A 7,813-nucleotide genomic window follows, 5' to 3' on the forward strand; every position below is an offset into this window, starting at 1 on the left:
CCAAGTGGCTCCATGCTGTCAACACAGAGCCCAATGCAGGGCTCGAACTCAGCAACTGTGAGATCATGACCTGAGCTGCAGACAAGAGTCGGACGCTAACTGACTGAACCACTCAGGTGCCCCAAATGGATTACTTTTCTGACCTCGAGGACTGTATGAAAGGGACATTAAGTGCTAGATGGTTTACAAGAGGGAAAGATTATATCTAGTTTGAGGGAGCAGGAAAGGTTTCATAGAGGAAAACCTTCACTTTATGAGCCTGAAGAAAGCATAAAGCTTACATAGGCAACATGGCCGAGGGCGGGTATTCTCCGTAGAGGGATGAGCAAAAGCAGAGCACGGCAACTGGGATCAGCAGGTGGTACCTGGGGGAGATCGTCTGAAGTTTTGTTTTTTTTTTAACAAATAGTTTATTGTCAAGTTGGTTTCCATATAATACCCAGTGCTCATCCCCACAAGCGCCCTCCTCCATGCCCATGGAAATTGTCTGAAGTTTAAATAGATTTAGAATTTAAATTTTAAACCACTGTAAGCCTTTGTTTTCTTATCCATAAAATGGGTATGACAATAGTCCCCATTTTACAGAGTAGATGATAGATAAATATAATGAACGTGATTGACAGTAAATGCTCATTTAATGTAATTATTTTGGGCGCCCAGTTATTGGAGATGAGCTGTATGTCAGGAAATAGGTACATAGGATATATTGGGTTAACACTGAATGGTGGGAATGAGCATGCAAAGAAGACGAAGTGAAAGTTGAGACAAGTTATGAAGGTATAATCTGTGACTTTGGGACCAATCAAAGGGAAGAAATTAAAGAAGGAAAACCGAGATGAAGTCAAGGTTTCAACTTGGCTGTTGGAAGAGTAGAAGTGTCCTAACAGGGCCACCAGCTACCTTGTCAAGGGCCAGAAACTCATAACCTCATCCCTCATGATCGCTGGACAATGGGCTAGTACTTTATTCATGTTATCACATATTTGAAAAATATCCTTTTCATAGGTCCCTACTTTAAATATATGAGAGCACTCACCATTTACATATTCTAGGATGAATCATTTTGTAATACTGCAAAATCTTTTTAAAAAATTTTTTTAAATGTTTATTTTTGAGAGAGAGAGAGAATGTGAGCAGAAGAGGGGCAGAGAGAGGAAGATACAGAATCTGAAGCAGGCTCTAGGCTGAGTTTCAGCATAGAGCCCAATGCGGGGCTTGAACTCACAAACCGTGAAATCATGTGCTGAAGTTGGATGCTTAACCAATGCCCCCAAAATCTTTTTTTTTTCAACTATGGATTTATTTGAACTTGCTCTGTGTGTATATAAATATGTATACATACATACATACATGTATGTATATAGATAGATAGATGCTGTGGTTCACTATTCACTGAATGGGCAGTTCATTGAGTAACCGCTCTTTAAAGGTACAGTCATCCTAATGACTTAGTTGACTTTAATTAAAGGTTTCCTATTCATTTTCTGGAAAGTAGCTGCAAGGAGAGAGCTATTCTTGGGGCATTAGTCTGCATCCTACCCCTCTACCTGAAACCCTATTGGAACTTTGGAAATGGGGGGCAGTGGCTTCACCCTATATCTTTCTCTGCCTTTATTGGGAGCACCTGGAGCCCACTAGGACCATGACGACCATGACACTGACTGATATTGCTCCTGAATAAATCGTCTTGGTCATAATGACTAGAGGTTTAGATCCTCTGGTTTAATCTAAATTGCACCTTCTGATTGGATTAGATATTATTCTTTCGTTACTTTTACAGAAGGTATAAAGAACTATAAATTTTTGGGAAATTTAAACAGTATATCTGCATAGTGTTTTAAAAGTGCAGGAAATACATTCATGTGTTATTTTGCAACAGCTCTGTGAAATAGCCAGGGCCAAGATGATAAATTCTAAAGAGGAAGAAGTAGAGGAACACTTACTTCAAGACAGGCAATATTTAGTGCTCTTTCTTCTCTATCTTGCTACCTTGCTGAACTCATTCCACGCTGGTTTTCTCCTATTGCTGAGTTCCTCAGCTGATGTACCCTTCCCTTCCACCTCCAGGCAGTTCACAGCCGAGGAACTGAGTCTCCCTTTGGCATTGCTGATTTTCTTTATTCTTTCGAAGGGAATGAAAAGAGGATATCGGTTCCAATTTTTAAAAAAAATGTTTATTCTTTTTAAGAGAGAGAGTGTGTGAGCAGGGGAGAGAGGCAGAGGGAGAGAATCTTAAGCAGCACCTCACTCAGTGCAGAGCCTGATGCGGGGCTGGATCTCAGGAACCGTGAGATCATGACCTGAGCTGAAATCAAGGGTCAGACGCTTAACTGAATGAGCCACCCAGGTGCACCTGTTCTGATTTTTTTTTAATGTGAATTTTCAATAGATAATTTGGACTGATAGGCAGGACCGCCAGTTTATCAGCACATTCACTGTATAGATGGCATAGCAAAAACCTATTGCCTCAAAGTGTTTCTGTGAAAGCATCATGGGACATAAAGGACTGTGGCTTTGTATTAACAGTGTTGTGGTCAAGAAATGGACTATAAGATAGGACCTATCCAAACTACTGAGGTAACTGTAAGCTTATTTTCCTGGAGAAGTTTCCGGCATATACTAAAGAAAGTTAAAATCCATGCTCTCTCCCAACCCCCATAATTTCTAGCTGGATCCAAGATTCTTTCGGTCTGGACACAGTTGAAATCACCAATAGTTTGTGAATAATACTTTCCCACTAATGAGAAAAGCAATGATTAAAATTTTAGATCTGTATTATTTGGCAAAGCTGTAAAAATGAGTACCACATGCAAAGGAAAGGTTTATGAAAAATAAACTATACTTTTAATAATTTTTGTCAAACCCACTAGACAGAGAATCAATATATTATTTCTGCCTCTTTACCTTTTCTCTGAAATCATGTCTATTACATTAAAAATGAAATGGAGATAATTATCTGATAATTTCACGAAACTTCCCAGCTAAGTGAGACAATTTTAAAAATGAAGAAGGAGTGCCTGGGTGGCTCAGTTTGTTAAGTGTCTGACTTTGGCTCAGGTCATGATCTCATGGTCCATTAGTTCCAAATATTAGTAGTATAGAACACTCTAGCATTTCATTTTCTTCAGTAACTAATCATCATACATCTACTATCAATACATATGAGAAGGAGAATCTGGCTGGCTCAGTCGGTAGATCATGTGACTCTTGATCTCAAGGCTGTAAGTTCGAGCTCCACATTGGGGATAGAGCTTTCTTTAAAAAAAAAGTTTTTAAAAGCTAGATCTAGATTTTTATGTTTGAAATACATTATAAATAAACCAACTATGTATAGTATTTTCCAAGTGCCAGGGAACTGTTCTAAGTGCTCTTCTTATTTTATCCTCAAGATGAATGCCAAGAATGAATTCTAATATGCATGTATGATTATTATCTCCCGCTGACAGTTAGGGAAACTGGGGCATGGAGAGGTTAAAAGACCTGCCCAGTGGCACACAGCCAGTAAGCATAGAGCTAGGTTCCAATCTAGACAGCCTGGGTACAGCATCCATGCACTTAAGCATGAGAGTCTACCAATTCTGGCTTTAAAATACAGAAATATTCAGGGACGCCTGGCTCGCTCAGCCAGTTAAGCGTAAGCTTCAGCTCAGGTCATGATCTCACCGGTTCCTTGGTTCAAGCCCTGATTCTGTGTCTCCCTTTCTCTCTCTGCCCCTCCCCTGCTCATGCTCTGTCTTTCTCTCTCTCAAAAAGTAAGTAAACATTAGGGGCGCCTGGGTGGCTCAGTCGGTTAAGCGTCTGACTTCGGCTCAGGTCATGATCTCACAGTTTGTGGGTTCGAGCCCCGTGTTGGGCTCTGTGCTGACAGCTCAGAGCCTGGAGCCTACTTCGGATTCTGTGTCTCCCTCTCTCTCTGACCCTCCTCTGCTCATGCTGTCTCTCTAGCTCTCAGAAATAAATAAAAAAACATCAAAAAAAAGTTAAAAAAAATAAGTAAACATTAAAAAAGAATGAAATGGAGATAATTATCTGAATAATTTCACAAAACTTTCCAACCAAGTGAGACAATTTTAAAAACGAAGAAGAGGCGAGTGCGTGGCTCAACAGCATTCACTCTCTGTTTCAGCTAAGGTCATGATCTCACAGCAGGCTTGGGATTGTCTCTCTCCCTCTCTCTCTGCCCCTCCACTCATGCTCCTGCGTGCACGCGTGCTCCCTCTCTCTCAAAATAAATAAAGAAAAAATTAAAATGATGAAAAGAAGACACAATAGTCTAAAATACCTTTCTCAATTTTCTTAATTTGTGAGCAGACCCAGCTTTAGCAGTAAACTATGCAAGCAGTTCTCTGTGAACAACGTTTTGGACCCAATAGTATTTTGGACACTGCTATTGGCCTGCTAACCTGACAACTGGCCCTAAGTTAACAGTTTTGAACGGGAATGATACTTTTTTGTAAGAAATACAAACTTGAAACTGGTTGGAAGGGTTCAACTCTACTATAAATCAATTTTAGGGGCGCCTGGGTGGCTTAGTCGGTTAAGCGTCCGACTTTCGCTTAGGTCATGATCTCGCGGCTCGTGGGTTCGAACCCCGCTTCGGGCTCTGTGCTGACTGCCAGCTCAGAGCCTGGAGCCTGTTTCAGTCTGTGACCCCCTCTCTCTCTGACCCTCCCCTGCTCACGCTGTCTCTCTCTCTCTCCTAGAAATAAATAAAACATTAAAATATATATATAAATCAGTTTTAAAGTGTGACTTCAATGGCTTTGAAAATTTGGTCTCATAGTTTTCTTGCTCTCCATGACACTTGGTTTGGCGTTCTCTTTTAACTCGTTTTCTGGTGTTGCAATCTTCCATTTATTGAGATAATTTCTCTAACTTGCTGGATTAAAAAAAAACAAACAACACAACTCTGACCCACTGGGTTTTTCGTGTTTAACCACTCAGTCGCCATCTTTCTAAAATACAGTTGTTCCAAAAAATTAAGGTCATGTACAAGTGTGTTGATGGGAATCCTGTGTGTTGCCTGTTCTGTTGGTCTGAGGCTGGAAGCACATTATCTGAAAGCACTGGACTCATGCTACCTGGAACGTCTAGAAATCAATGTGCTCCATCTTGCCTTGTCTGGTAAGACAGGTGGATCCCATTTGCACAGATATTCTTCCTCTCCCTCCCTCTCTTTTTTCCTGTCTAAGAAGGAAATAAAATATATAGGCCCATTAATCTGCACGAGTCAGCCTCTTTGATAGGGCACATTCCTGGCAAAGGTAAAGTTCAATTGCATATGGTATACAAAATGCTCAGGGCTTTTCACTTTCAGCAATTATAAAGACCTACGTACTAATGAAGCTATAAGAATTGTTTATCTTAGGTAATCCTGAAATTTAAGAAAAGATAAAGTATGTTTCTAAAATTACTCCAGTGGGCTTAATTTGGGTTTAAACACTGGGCATAGATAGAAGGCCCAAGATGATCTAAATAATGATTACCTAAGTAATTGCAAAGATTTAGAGAGCAACACATACTTTTTATTTTTGTAAGGGAGCGTTTTGCATAAAAGCCGTTTGATAGCCATCACTGGAGTAAAACACTGAGATTCCATTCAGAATGTTTAATATTTACAGGTTATTTTAAAGTATTTTCAGGACAAGACACCAAAAAACAAAACAAAAAACCCAAAACCCAACCCCCAAAAGAAAAAGAGGCAAAGTTAATGAACCATGGAAATAGCCATTTATTTCATTAAAAAATATTAACACAGAGCCAGACGTCAAGACTGAGTTTTAAAACAAATGTGGTGTCTGCGTAGACACATGCTTAGCATGCAAATTAATATTCCTTTCTGAATTAGTTTTTCTCATCAACGGTTTCTCATCATCTCTCTTTTTTAGAAGTTAAACTGTATGCCTGATGACTGAAGTGAGCAAAAGAGATTGGATCTAAAGATATTTACAAGAAAGAACAGTTTCTAAAATTATTGTAAGCAGGAGGATTAATACTGGATGAAGGGTGATGAGGTACCTCCTTGCAATTTGCTCTAACTGAATAGGCACAGAACAGCAGCAGAAAGGACACTCATTTTGGTATTCACAGATGTAAAACCTGTGTGCGATGCTCTTCGCTCACGGTGACAGGTGCATAAAATACAAATGAAGGTTTATCATCATATGTGAAGGTAGCATCATAAAATGAAATAAGACTCATTATATGTTCTTTATAAGCACTTCCTGGATTTTTTCCCTCCCAAACTCAGAATTTTTGGGTCCACTTCTAAAAGTTCGTTTAAAGATGACTGGTACAGCTTGGTGTGAATTCACAGCTGTTGAACAACCCAGCGCTTCCAAGGAATTCTGCTAATTGTTTCCCAAAGCCAATTTAAATGGTCTTATCAAGCCACAGGAACTCAAAATGTTGATTGGACTGAGGTTGTAGCCACAACTTCCATAAATCACAAAACGAATTCTTTCTCCAGGAATTCTGGACAAAGCAATGTAGGGACTGTTAAAAATTTAAATATAGAATTGTCAAGTGGAAACTAGCAGTTATTTGAGGAGAGAAGAGGGGGGAAAAGTGTTTAGAGTTTTGAAGAGCACCTCAACAGGCATCTGGAAATACTCACACAGAGGGAAAAATTTTCATATGGAGCATATATAAAGATGTAACATGTTTGTCAACAGCTAGGGATTTTCAGGAGTTAGTCATAAATCATACTTTTTTCTTTTTCCTCAAGTTGGGTTATAAATATCCGGAGACACGTGTGTTTCAAGTGGCACGGCTCAAATGTGCGTATTTAGGCTATATCTAGGGAGAACAAGGGCGATTTAGCAATGAACTAGAATGCACAGGACTAATGAATGGTATTGTATGTAGTTTTTTCCAGTGCTCTTTTCCAATAACAAAATGTGGCAGTTAATTGTATATAGGCCAGTACGTGGCAAGCAAATAGGGACTGCATATATGTACTTAATAATACCTGAAAAATAAAAATAAAGAAGGCAAATAAATACAGTTCAGATGACCTTATGCGTGCTACTCAAGTAAATAAATCATGAAGATCAGCGAGCAAAACACTGGAAGAGTTTGAAACAAAAGGAAAGTTTCTCAACTCACAAGATTAAAAATTTTATTTCCCTATAAAAAGGAAACATCAGGAATAGTTATTTTCTTGAAGCAGAACGTTCCAAACGGGAGTTGGGGGAAAAAACGACGGTATTTTAATACACGCCGCTATCCGAAATTCTGCTCGATCGTGCTGTATTTTACAATTTTCCAATATGCTCTAAAGGCGGAGAATAAGATGAAGAGGGTTAGATTTATTGAGTGAAAAATTGTGATTTTAATAACAGGAATCGGGAAGCGGCAGAGAAAATAAGTTGCACGTTGTCTGTACACTTCTCCATAGAAGCTATAGCTGGAAAGGCAAACGACACCGCAGTCTCTGTGGCGCAATCGGTTAGCGCGTTCGGCTGTTAACCGAAAGGTTGGTGGTTCGAGCCCACCCAGGGACGGACCGGTCTTTTGCAGGTTTGTCGTCCGTACTTTTGCACAATTCTTGGAGTTCAGGCCTACAGACTGCTCGGAGGTGGATATCCGGGGGTTGAGAGAAAAGAAACCGCCCAACTCGCTTCACCGCCCACCCTGCGTGTGGCTTCCGGGAGCGCTGGCGGCCCCTCCCCCGCCGTCCCCCGCTGATGAAGGGCAGGTGGGCTGTTCCGCCCTTCCCCGGGGTGGGCCAGAGGGTCCCGCGCCTTAAAGCCCGCGCGCGCTTTCACTTGCAAGCTCTCGGTTCCCAAACTCAGGCCGCTGCGTGCCCAAA

The 7,813-nt window shown here is 40.5% G+C and overlaps 1 non-coding gene across 1 annotated transcript; it reads left to right on the top strand.

Annotated features, from left to right (window-relative positions):
- Positions 1 to 7,431: 7,431 nt before the first annotated feature.
- TRNAN-GUU (transfer RNA asparagine (anticodon GUU)) lies at positions 7,432 to 7,505 on the top strand. Its single transcript has one exon. It is a non-coding gene; the product is annotated as a tRNA-Asn (tRNA).
- The last annotated feature ends 308 nt before the right edge of the window (positions 7,506 to 7,813 follow it).

Source organism: Crocuta crocuta, unplaced genomic scaffold (genome assembly GCF_008692635.1).
Source record: "Crocuta crocuta isolate KB4526 unplaced genomic scaffold, BGI_CrCroc_1.0 scaffold96, whole genome shotgun sequence".
In the NCBI taxonomy this organism is placed as follows: domain Eukaryota; kingdom Metazoa; phylum Chordata; class Mammalia; order Carnivora; family Hyaenidae; genus Crocuta; species Crocuta crocuta.